Raw genomic sequence first — 17,771 nt, 5'->3', positions numbered from 1 at the left:
GTGTTTATCTTAAAAGAAAGGAATGGTGGGCCAGCAAGATGGCTCAGTAGGTGAACCCAAGCTCAGTGCCTGGCCCCATATGATGGTGGGAGAGAAGTTACTATGGCATGAACACATGTATACATACACACATGTGCAAGGTAAATGTTTAGAAAAAAAGAATACCGAAAATGGGTGGGCAAGATGTCCAGCTTAAAAGTTCTTGAAAGAACAATATTTCAGCAAACTTGAAGAAACATGAAGGAGGAACATAAAAATAAATCAATGAACCAGAAAACAATAATTAACCAACCACACTAAGTGTTGATTGAAAATGGGGGAGATGACTAGTAAAACAGAGTCTGGGATTTTTCATCGGGGAAAAAAATAGAAATGACTTGAAAGAAGACAATGCAGTAGAGAAGGATTTTGAAATCAAAACGATTTGTAATACAAAAAAAAAAAAAAAGAAAACCTTAAAGAAAAACTTAATTTAAAATTTCTGTGCATCCAGGGGTCTTTCCTGAGACTGATACTCCAACCAAGTACCATGCATGGAGATAACTTAGAACCCCTGCACAGATGTAGCCCATGGCAGTTTAGTGTCCAAGTGGGTTCCATAGTAATGGGAAGAGGGACTGTCTCTGACATGAACTGATTGGCCTGCTCTTTGATCACCTCCCCCTGATGGGGGAGCAGCCTTACCAGGCCACAGAGGAAGACAAAGCAGCCACTCCTGATGAGAGCTAACAGACTAGGATCAGAAGGAAGAAAAAGAAACCCTCCCCTACCAGTGGACTTGGGGAGGGGCATGTGTGGAGAAGGGGGAGGAAGAAAGGGATTGGGAGGGGAGGAATGAGGGAACTAGAGGGGATATAAAGTAAATAAAGTATAATTAAAAATAAAAAAAATTTTCTGTGCAGCACCCACATGCTTCAACACTAACACATTAGGAAAAGTGCACCTGCTGGGGCGATACGGGCATGACAAACATGGGGAGAACCAACTGCTTTACGATTGGGTAAGAGGCCTGCTCCACAAGAGAGATGCCATACCAGGTATTACAAACCTTGTCAAAATCCTGACTGGGCAGAGCACAGGCCTTAGTGAGGCACCTAATATTAGCTGTTTTACTAAATGGCTACACTGTCAAACTAAATGCATCCTAAATGTTGATGTTTAGACCATAGATTTGTATTGCCTTCAGTGTTTGTCAGAGAGCTTGCTTTAGCAGAGGTGATAGTTAATGCAGACTCGTAACAGGTCAAAGGGCCAGGTGTAAATATCTGAGTGCTCGGCTATGGGTGTGTCATCTAGGTTAGCATCCCACCAGCCCAGGCTCAGGGAACTGTGCAGAAAAGGAGGTAGAAAGGGTGTAAGCACCAGGAAATGGGAGCACAGTGAAATGATTTGTGCACGAGACATGGCTGGTGCATGTGACTGTGTTTATTTGCACACAGGACCTGCACGTGACCAAGCCAATCAAACTTTCAGCATTGGAAAAGAAAGCAAGCCAGAGAGGCAGCTCAACAGTTAAGAGCACTGGCTGCTCTCTGAGGATCTGAGTTCAATTCCCAGCACCCACACACTGGTTCACAACTCTAATTTCAAAAGATCTGTACCCTCTTCTGGCATCTGTGGGCACCAGGCATTCAAGTGGTGCACAGACATATATGTAAGCAAAATACCCATACACATAAAATAAAATTTTAGTTTAAAAAATTCCAGCATGGGCACAGCCACTTTTTTGTGTGCCTTGACATGGGTGAGGGAAAGATGGCCCTCCTTCACGCCTCATCACCTACAGAAGGCAGGAGAGCTGGTCCTGAGGTCATCAGAGTGGAAGAGCTATCCCTGCCCCTCACTTGCTGCAGCACTCAGGATAGCAGGCCCTTCACCTTGCCTGAGCAGCACAGTAGAGCTGGCCCTGAATGGGGGGAGGGGCAGTTTGCAGGTGAGCCAGCCCAAGGGAGTAAGTACAGGAGAGCTGACCTTGCCTCTTGTCTACTGTACAGTGGCCTGGATGAGGGAGAGATGCCCCCTTCCCTCCCTGTTGGGGGTTGGTCTGGTCCTATGTATTCTAATGCTAATTACTGGCCCCCAAGATCTGGCCACACCTCAGATGAGCACATTCTCACATATACCAAGTGATGCTGTGTAACTTCACTCCCCATTTATCCCTGATTGGTTAATAAAGTTGCTGACAGCCTGGGCTGGGCAGAGAGAAGTAGGCAGGGCTGAGGTTCCTAGGCTAGGGATCTGAGAGGGACCACTAGCCTGGAGAGAAAAGAGAGGAAGCAGAAGATGTAGCAGGAGGAGAAAAAGCTGGAGAGAAGGAAGTCACCATGGGGTAGTATGGATATGAGCATATGGCCATAAGGACAGACTGATGGAACAGAAGCCGCCCAGACAGGAATGATTAAGGCAATTAACATGAAATATGAAGCTGGGAAATAGCAAAATAGCTTAGAGAGTTGATATCTGCCCAGCTCTAGTGTTTAAAGCTTGTAAAATATAGTCTTGCTGTCAATTATTTGAGAACAAGAGGAAATAGAGACATTTTCAAGGGTCTAATATCAAATTCTACTACACCTCCCTCATCCCTTGCCACATATGACAGGCAGAAGAGCTGGCCCCAGGGTCATGAGAGTGGGAGAACTGGCCCTGACCCCTCACCCTGGGCAAAACTCAGGAGAGTAGGCCCTGCACCTCACCTGGGCAGCAGAGTAGAGCTGGCCCTGGTAGGGGTTGCAAGTGAGCTGTCCCTGAGAACAGGAAAGTGGGAGAGCTGGTAGGCTGACCAGCTCAGATACCTCTCAGGCCAGATCCTTGCTTTGAATTGGCCCACCCCAACATCTACCCCATTGAAGAATTTCTGAAGTGCATAAAGGGGCCGGTCCTACAGATCCAAAACTACAGAATCTCCATGACACAAGGCAACAACAGGATATCCAAGGGGAGTCCCAGCGAGGATCCAGTATTGATAGTGTAGCAGAAGCCAGAGGTGTGGCACCAAACCAACAAGTCGTTGCAATGAGCACTTACAAGCAACGAAGTGTGGACAAAAGGGTACCCTGTGGAACATACTGTGACACACTATAGCTTCAACAATGACATTTTTTTTTCTCTGTTGGGGGAAAGTTGCAAGGGTAGAGGGAGGGTACAAGAGAACCAGGGACTGAGTAGGATTAAGGTATATGATGTGAAATTCACAAAGAACCAATAAAAAGTTGGAAACAAATTCCCTTGATCAGGAAGGGACCTGGAGGCCCTACGCCACCAGAAAAGCAGTTGATAGTTACAAGGAGAGTTCTTCTTCTTTGAGGATGTGGCCACTGATAGGTTGCTCACGGCCCAGTGAAAATCTACACGCCTATGTATATAAAGTGAACTCTGGGGGATATTAATAACACAAAAAGCACACACCAAGTCGGGAGGAAGATGAGGAGCACTAGAGGGAAGAGAGGTGGATAGTAAAACAAAAGAACCCACTCCCACAATGCATGCAGATAAATACACACACATATACATACATACATACATTCACACATAATCTTACGCATAAATGGGGGTAATAAGTACCAGATTAAGGACAGTAATACTTTCTGACGATGGGACCAGGGCAGGTCCCATGTGCTTACTAAATTTTATTTCTTAACGAGAAAAAGATGAGAACCTGGTCCTGTAAGATGCCCTGCTGTGGAACATGAATGTGCAGTAGAATGTGCGGTGTGTAGGAGAGACTCAGGAGCTTCGAGCTGGCCTGAGAAATAAATTGTCATTTAAAACAGAACAACGGGAGAAGAGTCCAGCGGTGTTTAACAAGAGTTCTGCTCAGCACAGAGCCCTCAGGAGGATGTGAAGAGCCGTCAGCAGTTAGAGATGACCACAGTCGTTCTGACTGGGGCAGACAGCCAAGCGAGGAGACATCACGAGGCAAAGTAACAGGACAAGGGTTGGGCACTGGATGCCATCAGTGGGATGAGAGAGGCGGACTGACAAGGTCTGTTTGCGCATAGGTCACTTGTCGGCAAGAACGACGCTTTCTAAGCCAGGCATAGCAGCACACACCTGTAAATCCCAGCCCTCACCAGGATGAAGTCAGCCTGGTGTACAGACCAAGTTCCAGGCAACCCCAGGCTCCGGCCTCACCCTGTCTCACTTCTCCACGCCCACAGGGCCATGCTCTTCCTTCTGACATAAGGAGGATGTCAGAAGAGAATTTGGACATCACAAGAGAATTTGAACACCGCCTTTAAGAAACAGAATGAAGGTCGAAGTGACCTTGTCACACCTGTTCTTCACGTGCCTTTAAACTCAGAGCGGTCAATGTGCTAGTGCAACATTTGAGGGAAATGGACAGCGGTCTGATGATAAAGTCATTCATAAAGGAAGATGTGTGGATGAGTGCATACAGCCAAGAAGTGTAGACAGAGCCACAGAGGGCTGTCAGCTGCCATCACGAATGGCGTGCACTTCACAGAGCCTGGGTAGAACACTGAACAGGCAGGCTTTTGTCAGTTGCAATTTAAACACGATTTAGTCCTATTTATAGATGTTTTCCCTAGCTGAAGAGTCCTCAAAGGTCTCCCTGCAGGCATCAGTTGATGAGCTCTGCCGTCTTGGGGCTGAGATAAAGATGTCTTTATTTCATTCGTGGCCTCGGGGCACGGTAGCGCTTCTCACTCTGCGGCTGACAACCCAGCACCTGAGTCAGTGCCCAGTGAGCGCGTTGTGACAGCGCTGCGGAAAGGAGGGCCTTGGAGTGTGCGCTTAGGGATTTGTGCCAGAGGAGACACGAAAACCCTCTCTGGGAGGCCACGGACCAGAGCCAATCTCATCTCCAGAGCACTCGGCCAACCTCAGGAGAGGTTAAGTATAGCTTTGAGCCCGGCAGGGGACCCCACCCAGAACCTGAATTTGACTTTCAAATTGTTCAGTGACATCTTGCCAGGACTTGCTCTTGTTTCTAGGTTTCTATGGATATTATCTGTGTTACACAGGGCACCCTAAACATCAGTTAAAATTTCACTTTTTACTCACAGGAGGTAGACAATAACGGTGCTAGTTCATACAGCAAATCTGAGAACACAAAACGGCCTCCTCAGAACTTTATGCAGGGCAGAGGTTTTGAGTTCTGTATGGTATTTGGTGGGTGTGTTCAGTTAACAGGCCTAAATGCCAATGGAAATAAATTAACAAGTTAGACTCCATGAAAACTTCTAACATTCATTTATAGAAAATTTTTACCAGACTAAAAAGGCAATCCAAAGAATGGAAAGGAAGCTTTGGAAATGATACAATCTGATGAGAGATTCGTATCCAGAATGTATAGGGAACTAAGACTCAACAAAAATACACAATCATGCTGCTGACACAGGTCCATTCCACAACAAAAGGCTGAAGTCAAGATTAAGGATGATGTAAAAAGATGCCAAGTGAAATGTATGGGATAGACATACATGCAGGCAAAATGCTAATGCAGATACAAATAAATAAAACTTAAAAAAAATTTCGGGCGGTGGTAGCATATGCCTTTAAGTCCAGCACTTGGGAGGCAGAGGCAGGTGGAGCTCCAGGTTTGAGGCTAACCTGGTCTACATAGTAAGTTCAGGTTCCAGGGCAGCCAGGACTACACATAGAAACCCTGTCTTGAAAAAAAGAAAGAAAGAGGAGAGAGAGAGGTGAAAAGGCTGAGGCTGGAGAGTTCAGAAGTTAAGATGACATGCTGCTTTTACAGGAGACCTGGGCTTAGTTCCCAGCATCTACCTGATAGCTTACAGCTATCTGTAACTCAGGTAACATGGGATCAGACGCCCTCTTCTGGCCTTCAAGAGCACCATGATGGGATGACAGCCATTCCTGAGTCTTTCTAGCTCTTTCTGAACTCTCACTGATTGGTTCAACTCAGCTGTTCTGGCCCAAACTTCTCTCCAAGCTGACTGATTCAAACTGGCTTCTCTTACCTTCTGACTGAATTGTTCTGCCTGGCCTCAAACTCATCCTGGCTTGTTTTCTCTGCAACCTGTCTCTGTAAAACTTTTCCAGTAAAAAAAACTCTCAATGAAAACTCTCTCCTCTCTCTCTGGTCTCCTCTTAAGTAGCCTCTCTTTCCTGTCCAGTTCTCATGTGAGTTGGTCACATCATCTTTCTTGACTTATTCCGTCAGATCTTTTTCTGATTCATCACTTTATCTGCCCCTCAATTAGACATCACTTTCAAACATAGCTGCTTCCTTCTATAAACTAACCTTATCTTCATGGTTTGGGGTTAAGGGCATGTACCAAGGGCACGTCTGTATTCCAGAAAAATCCTGATTGTAATCCCGAGCATGTCTTCACTCTGACCCAATCACATAGTCCTAGATGGTCTTTGGATATGATCCCTTGCCAGAGCAACCATGTTGCTGAATTAAAATTTCTCTGCCTCCACTGCACAATACTGTTTGAAGGTTCAACATGCCCTGGGCCATCAATTCTGTCTCTTGACAGCAGAGCCTCAATGTGTTTGGCTCACACAATGAGCCCTTCCCTAGAATCAGAACCTGATTTCATGTAAGGAAACCTACAAGACTCGTGTAGGAAGACAGAAAGCAATAACTAGATCAAGGCTTCATTGTCTGACCAAACGAACCTTCCACATCTGGATGCCCTCAGCAATGTTGCCATGAGACAATTCCTGCTGCTGCCTGAGGGGGGCGGTCAGCGGGTGCTGCCTCTGTTGGATGTTGGAGCGACGTTTTACTCTATTTTAATTTGGTTTCTTATGCCTCTACCTTTCTTCTCCACCCCTTATCCCTCCTAATATCTTCCAATACCCCAACACTAGGTAGGAGAGAAAGAAGGTTAGCGGGGAGGGGGTGCAGAGGTCTCTTTGGCTACTTCTGGCTGGTTAGGGCCATTGGGTTCTCTGGGGAATGCCAATCTCATCAGGATATCGAGCAAAACAGCAACAGCAGATGCAGCAGGAGGACAAACAAGCAGCCCCAGGCTCTTTCCTTCTCCCCCCACCTCCTCCAAGTCCCACAAGGTTGTCATCAGCTGCGGATAAACTAAAAGCAGCTCCAGATCCCACAAAAACCTGTTTATGTAGCCTGAGTTGTTTGGGGTTTCGTTGGGGGGGGGGGTTGTTTGTTGGTTTGTTTGGGGGGGGTTGTTTTATTGTTGGTTTTTTGGTTTGCTTGGTTTGTTTTCGGGTTTTTGTTTGTTTGTTTGGTTGGTTGGTTGGTTGGTTTTTCAAGACAGAGTTTCTCTGTGTAGTCCCGGCTGTCCTGGACTCGCTTTGTAGACCAGGCTGGCATTGAGCTCACAGAGATCTGCCTGCCTCTGCCTCCCAGAGTTGCTGGGATTACAGGTGTGCATCACCGTCCCCAGCATAACTGAGTTTTTAAAGAAACCAAAACTTCCTCTACAGTTAGACAAGTCTCCTCATGGGCATTTCCTCAAGAAGATGTAATGCAAAGAAAATATGCATAAATTTTTTTTCAAAAAACATGCATTTTCAGTTATTACATATGGAATAAACATTGTTTTGTTTGTTTTGTTTTCTATGCCATTTGACAGTTGGAAATGTTTAATTTTTACATCAGACAACAGAAAAATTATTACTAGAAGTCTCCTAAAACTATTGCCATCAATAGCAAACTGTTCATCTTTATAAATGTTTTTTAAAACTACAATGATCTTACAAGAAAATCAGAAGTTGGTTATTAGGGTGTTGCTGATTCAATGAGTTATTTATATCAAATTTTAAAAGGGCTGCTCACTTTTTTTTCATAATATTTTTATTATTTGGGAATTTTACATCATGAACCCCAAGAACACTCTCTTCCCAGTCCTCCCGGGTCCTCTCCCAACCTTTGTAACCTCTCCCACCCCCTCAAAAAGAAAATAAGTCCGATTTGCGTTGTGTGCCCATATATTCACTAGAGCATGGTCAAACTCCAGTGGCCAGCCCTCAAAGGAAACCAAGTCCTTTCCTCCCCGAGTCTCTGCCAGAAGACATCAACTATGGAAGCTACACTTCAACATCCCTTTCACAAGTTTAAGAGTTCTCTTTGGTAGCTTTCTGTCGAGGCTGTTACTTCTTGGGGGTGGGAATGGTGTAGGGGTTGTCACGGAAGTCTCCTATGTCCCCCCTCAGCTGTGAGCCTGCAGTCATGAACACCATGGCAAAAAGCAGCTTCCTTGCCCTTTCCAGTAGCAGGAGCACAGATCACGGCCGTACACGTGCTTTCTGGAGACAGCACAGGCCACACACGCCACCTGGTCTCTGGGGTAAGCACGATTTGGACCTCAGCATGGTCCCCTGTGGCAGTGTAGACCACAGATATCAACACTGCCCTCTGCTGCAGTAGGGGCACAGACCCAGACATGTCCGTCAGCTGCAGCATCGACCTGGACGTCAGCATGCCCTGAAGCTGCAGCCCAAACCAAGCGCATCTGCATGGCGTTTGGTGGCTCCTCGGGCCAGGGACATCAACAGAGCGCCCCGCCGCTGGAGGACCCCAGACACCAACATGAACCTTGGGCTTCAACACAGCCTGCAGCTGTGTATGCAAATACTCATTGCAACGAGTCGTTGGTACGGTTCAGGGTTTCTGAAGAACCATAAAATACCAGAAACACTGGACCACTGTTGAGTCATCATCTTGGATATCCAGCCAGAGCCACGGTGATCCTGCAGCTCTAGTTCTGTAGGACCTTTACACACTCCAGCAGCTCGTAGATGGTGTAGATGTTGGGATGGATGGATGGATTCTAAGTGCTGGATCTGGACCAGATGGTAGCTGAGTTGGTCAGCTGGTCAGCCCCCTAATGCGGCCAGGCGGGGCCCTGCCCACTTTCCATTTCATGAAATAATTTATTTCCATGGCCCTCCACCCACACAAGGAAAGGTTGCCGAGAACACCGTCGGCCATACAAATAACTGAAGTGGGCTGCAGCTTTTATGGCTATCATAATGGAAGCAGGAAGACTGCTGTAAGACCATCTTGCAAGGCCTGATGAAACAACTGGGAGCTGCTGCTGCCCCCTGCGGATCATTACCATAGAACAGCATTTTTCTACAGTTCTTGCCAGAACGTGCAGGATAACTAATGTCACCCACAAAAAATTAACAAATGTTTTACACGCTTGCCCTTATTAACTATCTTTTCTCTTAGAAAGGGTCCTTTCTACTTTCTATTCTGACATGTTTTCTTCACATTTCTATTGCTTCTATTGCCAGGATATTAGGGGGCATGCCACAGCCTGCGGAAGTCAGAGGACAATTTGTGGGAGTCTGCTCTCTCTGTCGTGTGGGTCCCAGTGATCAAACTCAGATCATAGGACCTAACAGCAAACGCCCACTGAGCCACCCCACTGGCCCAACGTTTTTCCTCATAAACCTCAAATTCTTGGGGTTTTGTTTTGTTTTGAGATTTTTGCTATCAGTAAATACAACTTGGTATATGAGTTTCTGGCATAAACAGTAAAGGCCCTTTATACTAATAACTGCTTAAGACAGCCCTTAAATTTTCATTTAAATTACGAATCAAATACAGCAATTCTGAAACCACGTTGGCTTACAATTAAATTCAGTTTCTATCATGAAAAGCATTGCTCTTGTGAGTATTTAGACTTGAGCTCACTTTTTTCTCCCCTGGAAAATAGAGATAATAATGAAAAGATAAGAATATCTAAGTTTTGAGATTATCATGAGCAATATAAAAATAAGGTCTATGGATTCAGCAATGTCTGACACATAGCCAGGAATCCATGAATTTTTTATTATTTTAATTTCATTATTATTACAAGAAAGTATGCATTTTAAGTAACGTCCACCCAATCTGCAGGAAAGCTGCCTAGATCGTTCAGATCTGCTGATTGCAAGCCAAGTGTTGAGACTATCACAAAGACACTGACCTGCTCTTTATCTAATCAATATAAAGGCTCTGGTTTCCTTAAGATAATCACACAGTCCCCACAAACAACCATCCTAAACAGCTTCATACTTGAGTCCTTTATAAGCTCAGAACTTCATAGGTTAAGGTTACTGGACAATCCTCCAACATCTAATGGCTTCATTGCATTGGAATGATAAAAGTAGTTTGGCTTTCTTTTTTTCTTTTTAAAGCATTTTTAAAGATTTATTCAACTTTCTGTCTTGCTCACATGAGCCTTTGCACCTCACGTGTGCCTGGTGCCCGAGGTCAGAAGAGGGGGTGGTTGTAAACTACTATGTGGGTGCTGGGAATAGAACACTGGACCTCGGCGAGAACAAGTGTTAACTGCTGAGTTATCTCTCCAGCCAGATTTTATACTCTAAGACAGGGTCTCATACCATAGCAGAGGTTGGCCTCAAACTCATCGCAATGCTCCTGCCTCCACCTCCCTTGTGCTGGGATTACAGGCATCAGCCACTATACCTATTTGACAAAACTGATATTTTCATGCTACTATTCCTCATGAAAAACAAGTACATGCCATTTCTCCTTTGACTCTGACATCTCCTTTTCAAGTGCTTTACATGAACAAACCATCTATTATTTGCTTCTGTTGGGTTATTCTGTTGCGTTGTTCTTGGTGGAGCAGAACAAGAAGTATCACTCCCCAGCAGAAGTCATTTCTTGTCAGCCAAGGGCTCCTTGCTTGGGACTGATGGCTCCAAGTCTTGTGACGTTTCAATAGGAACACTGTGAAACATGAAATGCTAAAGTTTCCCTTCGAGTATCTGCTGAAAATCTGAGGGTTAAGAATAGACAGCAGAAGCAGATGAAGAGAGCAAACTGGGTAGGAGACGGAATGAGTAAGGAAACAAGGATGGGGATCAGATGTGGGGAGAACAGGGGTGGGAGGTGAGAGGGTTAGGAACTGAGAAGGGAAACTGAGAGGGAAAATCTTTGTCAAGCTGGAGGCCTGCACCAGGATAGCTCTTGGGACGATATGGGTGTGACTCTAGCTGAGACTCCTAACAAGAGAGGGGAGGCAGGGGACATGAAGACCACCTCCTAGCTGGGCAGGACTAGTGGAAGAAGGGGAACAACAACCCACCAACAAAACCTTTGATCCAAAAATTATCCTGCCTACAAGAAGTGCGGGGATTAAGAGAAAACGAACATTGAGGGAAATGTCCAACCAATAATTGGCCCCACGACAGAGAACCAGCCCCTGACACTATTAATGATGCTCTGTGATGATTTCAGACAGGAGCCTAACTTGACTGATGTCCATGAGGCTCCAGCCAGCAGCTGATCGAGACAGATCCTGAGACTTGCAGCCAAGCATGGGGCAGAGCTTTGGGGGCCCTGTGGAAGTGGGGGGGAGGGGAGATGAAAGAACCTGGAGGGGACAGGAACCTCATAAGAAGACCAACAGAGACAATTAACCCAGTCCCATGAGAGCTTACAGATTGAGACATTAACTAAGAACATCAACTATGGTATGAACCTAGGCCCCCTGCACATACGTGGTCGATTGGTGGCTTGGTCTTCACATGGGGCGTGGAGAGTAAGGGGAAGTATTGGAGTACCTTTTTAAAAACTCCTTTATTTACATTTCTTTTATCTTTTTCTCCCTACTCCACTCCAATCCCTTCCAACACCCCAACACCAGGTAGAGAGAAAGAGCTAGTGGAAGAGGGGGTCATAGTTCCCTTAGCTGCTTCCTGCTGGTTAGAGTCGTCGGGTTCCTTGTTTCAGGAGATCTCCAACTTATTGTCACAACAGCAACCAGGAGCAGCAAGGGGGAAGCCGGAGGAGCAAGGGGGAAGCAGGAGCAGCCTTGTTCTTCTCAGAGCTCCTACACTCTCTGGGCTCTGGTGTTTATACTCTCTCTAGAGTCCTCAGATTTAAACTATCTGCAGCTGGCAAAGGGCTCCTCTCAGTGACCTCATGAGGCAAATAGTCTGCTGCTGTGGACCATCTGAATCAGCCCCACATCCCACACCTGGGACCAAAAGAAAAACAAGTTTATATATATGGGGGAGGGGTGCTGTTTCTCACATGGACTCTGTTGCCTGCTTTCGGATCACTTCCCCCTGGCAGCACTGCCTTGCTTGGCCTCAGGAGATGAGGATATGCTCAGTCCTGATGTGACCTGATGGGAGGAAAGGGAAAGGAGAAGAAAGGGAAGGGGGGACTGGGAGGAGAAGAGGGAGGAGGCACCCTTGGGGTGTAAAGTAAATAAACTGAAAAAATAATTTAATTGTGCGTTAAGGACCTGGGGAAAGCCCCCAGGTACCAAAGGTCAGCTTTGCTTCTGAAGAAGGGTGGGGTTGTCTTAGCAAGAACTCTCAAACAAGTACTTCTTTGAAAAAGATTCCCGGGCAGCTGGAATGATAGCTCAGCAGTTAAGAGCACCAGCTGCTCTTCCAGAGGACCTGGCTGTCATTCCCAGCACCCACATGGAGCCTCACAACCATCTGTAACTCCAGTTCCAGGGCATCTAACACTCTTCTGGCCTTCACAGGCTCTAAGCACATACACAGCAAACAGACAGACATGCAGGCAAAACATCCATGCACAAAAAAATAATAACGGCAAAAGAAATTTGTTTAAAAACTGTTTCCTGCTAAATGTGTCTCCTGGCTTTTTACTGACTAAAATTTCAAATGTTAGTAAATAGACTGATTTCTGGAACCTGGCAGGTTCCTTTCCGGCACTTTCATACATCGGTGTCATTCATTCCCCTTCTCCAGTGTCTTCCCCATTCTCGTCTCCCGTTCTGGTTTGCTTCTCTGTCGCTGTGATAAACACTCACCAAAAGCAACCTGAGGGAGGAGACGGTTCATTTCAGCTCACAGCCCACCCCTGAGGGAAGCTGCAGGACTTCGGAAGGAAGCTGGAGGCAGAAAGCAAAGGCCCACTCCCTCCGTGGCCCACTCCCTCCGTGGCCCACTCAGCCTGCTTTCTTGTACAGGACCACTTGTCCAGGGATGGCAAGGCCCGCAGGGGGCTGCGCCCTCCCACATCAGTCATCAGTCCAGAAGGTGCCCCACAGACATGCATGCTCCATGATGGAGGCAGCTCCTTAACTGAGGTCTCCTCTTCCCAGGTGACTCCAGTTTGTGGCAAGCTGACAAAAGCTGACAGCACACCCCTTTTCTTACTGGTCCTCTTTCCTCCCCAAAACGGTCCTCCCTTCTGGTTTTATGTCACAGAAATTCCATTGCCCTCTCTTTTCTACACACCCTGCTTTAGATCTCTTCTTTCCCTCTCATGGTCCGCTTTCTAATTCATTACCGGTACATACACATGGCAACCAGTATTTACATAAATTTAACAATAATTTTGATAGGAATTTTAAATTAAATTATGCAACTGAAAGAAATTGTACATGTGGCAGCTGTCTGTTTCTGGCTTATTTTGCTTAACATTTACCTCGAGTTCCATTCATTTTTCTTTGAAATTTTTGTTTATTATTATGTATGTATGTGGGAGGCAGGCATGTGCAGGTAGGTGCAGGGCCTCTGAGGACTCCCACACTGACTTCCACAGCAGCTGCACCAGCTCACCTCCCCACTCTCAGTGAGTTTCCTCTTTCCCCTAATCTCACCAGCCTTTCTCATTTGTTTTCTTTTTTTTTCTTTTTAGTCAGGGTTTCTCTATATAAGCCTAGCTGTCCTGGAACTATGTAGACCAGACTGGCATTAAACTCACTGAGCTCTTCCTGACTAGGGTGAAATGGAATCTCAAGGCAGTTTTAAGTCGCATTTCCCTAGCGGTGAAGGATGTTAAACACCTTTCAAGTACTCGTTGGCCATTTGTCATTCTTCTTTTGGGAACTGTATATTCGATTCAGTAGCCCACTCGCTGATTATATGGCTTGAGATCTGGGTATTTAATTTTTGCAGCTCTTTATACGTTCTAGATCCTGTGTGGGTATGGTAGAGACTGAGCTGGTAAAAGGTTTTCAGGAGCTCTGTTCTTTTCCACTGGTCAACAATCCTCTTTTGTGTCTGTTTTTTATTTCTACGGTTCTATAGTATAATCTGAGATATAACAAGGTCTCCCCTGAATGGTTTCCTCCGAGGTGCTACCATCCAGGGGGCTGAATGACTAAAGATCAGAGCAACCAGCCCCTGTAGTAAACCTGACAGTGTCTTCTTTGCCCAGGATTGAGTTTTTAAATGCAAGAGGATTCAAAGGATAAAGGTGACGGTGACAGCTACAGCAATGGGTTTTGGGTAGTGGGAAGCAGTCATTACAGTATTAGTACTCTCAAAGAGCTGATGCAAGCCCCTAGCTGTTCACATTTGTGCTGTTCTCACGACAGATTAACAACAGTGATGTAAGCCAGCATAGTCTAAAAGTTGAAAACAGATGCAACAGCAAAGACTAACAAAAACCCAACCTCTTTGTAGAGCCTTGTTATAATTTGCTTTGTCAACGCTTCCTTGTGCTTCTCTCCCACCTCCAGCACCCCTATTGCTGAATGTTGAGTCTCCAGCCCTTGATGCTCATTAGGACTGTGCTGTCTCTGCCCTCTACAGCTCAGTCCATCTAACTCTAGTCCCCTTTACTCCTTTCTTAGCATCTTAGCTCAGGAGGAATGGTTTATCCCACTCTCTGGGAAGTTAGCAGTAGTTAATGGAAACTAAGTGAAAGTTTGTAGATAAGGCTGGCCTCGAACTCACGGAGATCTGCCTGTCTCTGCCTCCTGGAATGCTGGGATAAAAGGCATGTGCCACCACACCCGGCCTAACCTGTCATTCTTTCACCAGTGACTAAAATGCATTAATGATTCTAGGAGTCTGTCTATGCAAACTAAGAGTGTGAGTTCCTAAGGACTCATGGCAAACTGCTGACTCAGAGTATAACCTTAGATATAATGATGATATTAGGCTTGGTGGTATCTTTTGTAATTAGTGCAGGGAGGGGCAGCAAACACATGGGGAGCTCACACTGTGAGCTTGAGTTCAAAAGAGAAAATTATAAAATTTATGACTCCCAAAATGTATGATTAAATTACATCTAACACTCCAGGCTTTCAAGTTGTATAACAAACTCCAATAAAGCATCAGATAAATCAAAAGACTTCCCCCACAGTATTTTTTTTTTAATGCTAAAAGCCAAACCCTGAATTGATATTGATTTTTGTGGGCAACAAAGAGAGTCTTAAGGATGGGAATTTGAAATGGCTCAAGGGAAAGAACAGACCCAGCAAGTCTAGAAGAGAGCCACAGGAAACTGGTCCTAGTTTCAAAAAAATCTATATTACACAAGGAAGGAGAAAATAATATCCCTTTACACCAAATCATATTGAATCATCCCTTGAACACCAAAATTAAATCTTCAGCAAACCCCTCTAGGGAACAAGAGTCGCCTGGGATCAAATCAGAGAAACAGTGCCATCTGCTGGTTGTGTGTGTTTCCTGCAATTCCTAGGATTCCAGTGTGGCCAACACAGGGTCAAGACAAAGTTGGCTGGGCAGTAGGACTGTGGGTTGTAGCTGACAATCAAGTGAAATGCTGCTAGGCTTCATTTGCTCCTTTATTATACACACACTGCTACAGGAGGATGTCCTGTCCAGAACTTGAATTATGGGGGATTCATATTTTAAACTTACCGAGTTGTCCTTCAAGGGGCTGGCACCAACCCTAGACTGGCCTTGCCAAGTCCACACCTAGACAAAGACACAGAACTTAAAAATTCCCTTTGTGCTTTCTTCAGGGCCTCTGAGAAAGTCTTGGGTTGCTCCCCATACTGCCCAAATAGTGCCATCAAGTGAGGACCAAGCATTCAAATACCTGAGCCTATGGGGAACACTTCTCCTTTAAATTGCCACATTCCAGGCCCTGGTCCCACAGGGTGATGGCCACATCGTAATACAAGATTCATGTAGTCCAGCTTCAAAAGTCCCCATAAGTCTTTTGGTCTTAGCACCATTGAAAGTCCGAAGTCTTCTGAAACTCAAGATAACCCCTTAACTGTGTGTGATACGTGTGGGCACACATGGGGAATCAATTCTTTCCTTCTACCTACATGTGGGTCCCAGGCCTGTGCAGCAAGTACCTTGACCTCTGAAACATCTCCCTGTCCCCTGTTGGTCTTTTTAACAGTGTGAAACACAGCACTGCGCTCAGCCCTAAACTGATAGTAGCCTAGCACTTTAAAACACAATCTATGAGCGAAGAACCCAACAGAGCTAAAGGGGAGGTGAAGCATATCAGCCACTCAAGTTCTGAGCAGCCGTCATGTGCCTCGGAGACTGAAGAAGCATGAACAAAATGAAGTCCCTGTCTTCAAGGAAGTCAGTGAGAGGACAGGAGCGCAAAGCAAGCCAGCAGTTACGAGAGAACGCGTTACTTGCCACACAGCAGAGTCAACTCCGAGAACACAGGAACCGTCTTCTATATATTCCCCAGATCTTAACACGGGCCTCTGAACACAGCCCCTGGCCTATTAAGGTCCAAAGTCTTCTGAGTCCCAGGGAGCTCAGCATCTCTGCTTCTCAGCCCCAGAACTCCCACATCACACAGGCTTTGTCCCGGTGAAACATGGCATCTCTCATGAGGCTCGGCCTCTTCTTGGACGCATGAGACTGTATCCTCAGGGAAAGAGTTCAGACTGGACAGCGATGGAGAGACAGCCACCTCCCGTCCTTCTTAGAATGAAAACCGCTGGAGATTAGGAGACATCTACTTCTGCTCATCAAGTGCTACCTGTCCTCAACTTCCGGGCTTTCCTCTAAGCCAGTCAGTTCCTTCTACAATCTCGCTTTGTCTTGTGCTTACCTGTCTTGTCTTCAGAATTCCAAACTTATCTCCCTCTGTCACATTGGATAGAAACACAGTGGTACTGAAAGGTCACCCAACTTTTAATAGAGTGTCTTTCCAAATAAAGATCAGGATGAACTCTAAAGTAATCTGTTTATTTATTTTTACTTCACATGCATTGGTGGTTTGCCTAATGTATGTCTGTATTAGGTTGTTGAATCCCCTGAAACTGGAGTTACAGACAATTCTGGGCTGCCATGTGGGTGCTGGGAAGTGATCCCAGGTCCTCTGGAAGAACAGCCAGAGCTCTCAACACTGAGCCATCTCTCCAGCTATCATCAGTTTACCCCCATGGAATTACTCATACTTTGGTATTCACCCTCCCTACATCTTCAGGTTTCACGAATGGCTTATATGTATCCCTGAGCAAAGAGGAACCAGGCTCATCTAACACTTAAGCCTATCACACAGGGTCGCTAACTGTGGTTGTTTGAATAGGTTTGGCCCCATAGACTCATGTATTCGAATGTTTGGACCATAGAGAATGACACAATTAGGAGCTGTGGACTTATTGATGGAGATGTGGCCTTGCTGGAGGAAGTGTGTCACTGTGGTGGCAGCTTTGAGGTTCTAAATGCTTAAGCGAGCCATGTGGAACACATCTACCCTTCTGGCTGCCTTCAGAACAAGATGTAGAATTCTCGGTTCCTCCAGTACCATGTCTGCCTGAAGGCTGCCATGCTTCCTGCCATGATGATAATGGACTGACCCCGTGAAACTGTAAGCCCCCAGATTATATGTTTTCCTTTGTAAGAGTTGCCTTGATCATGGTGTCTCTTCACAGCAATAAAACCCTAACCAAGACACTAATAAAGGCAAAGCATTGAACATCTGTAATATATCACTTAAAAAGTACTAGCAAGCATTATCTACTGAACATCTTCTTAGCTCCTAAAAGGTTATTTTAAAAACAAAACAATTTCAACAAAGTAGCAAAACACAAAATCAGCATGCTCGAGATTCCAACTCAGCTGGCAGCCTGTTTCCCTAGCATACACAAAGCCCTGGGTTCAATCCCTAGCATAATATAAAC

This window comes from Psammomys obesus, unplaced genomic scaffold (assembly GCF_907164565.1).
Source record: "Psammomys obesus unplaced genomic scaffold, mPsaObe1.curated_primary_1811, whole genome shotgun sequence".
NCBI lineage: Eukaryota > Metazoa > Chordata > Mammalia > Rodentia > Muridae > Psammomys > Psammomys obesus.
The sequence above is the reverse complement of the archived record's forward strand: the minus strand, read 5'-3'. Positions refer to the sequence as shown.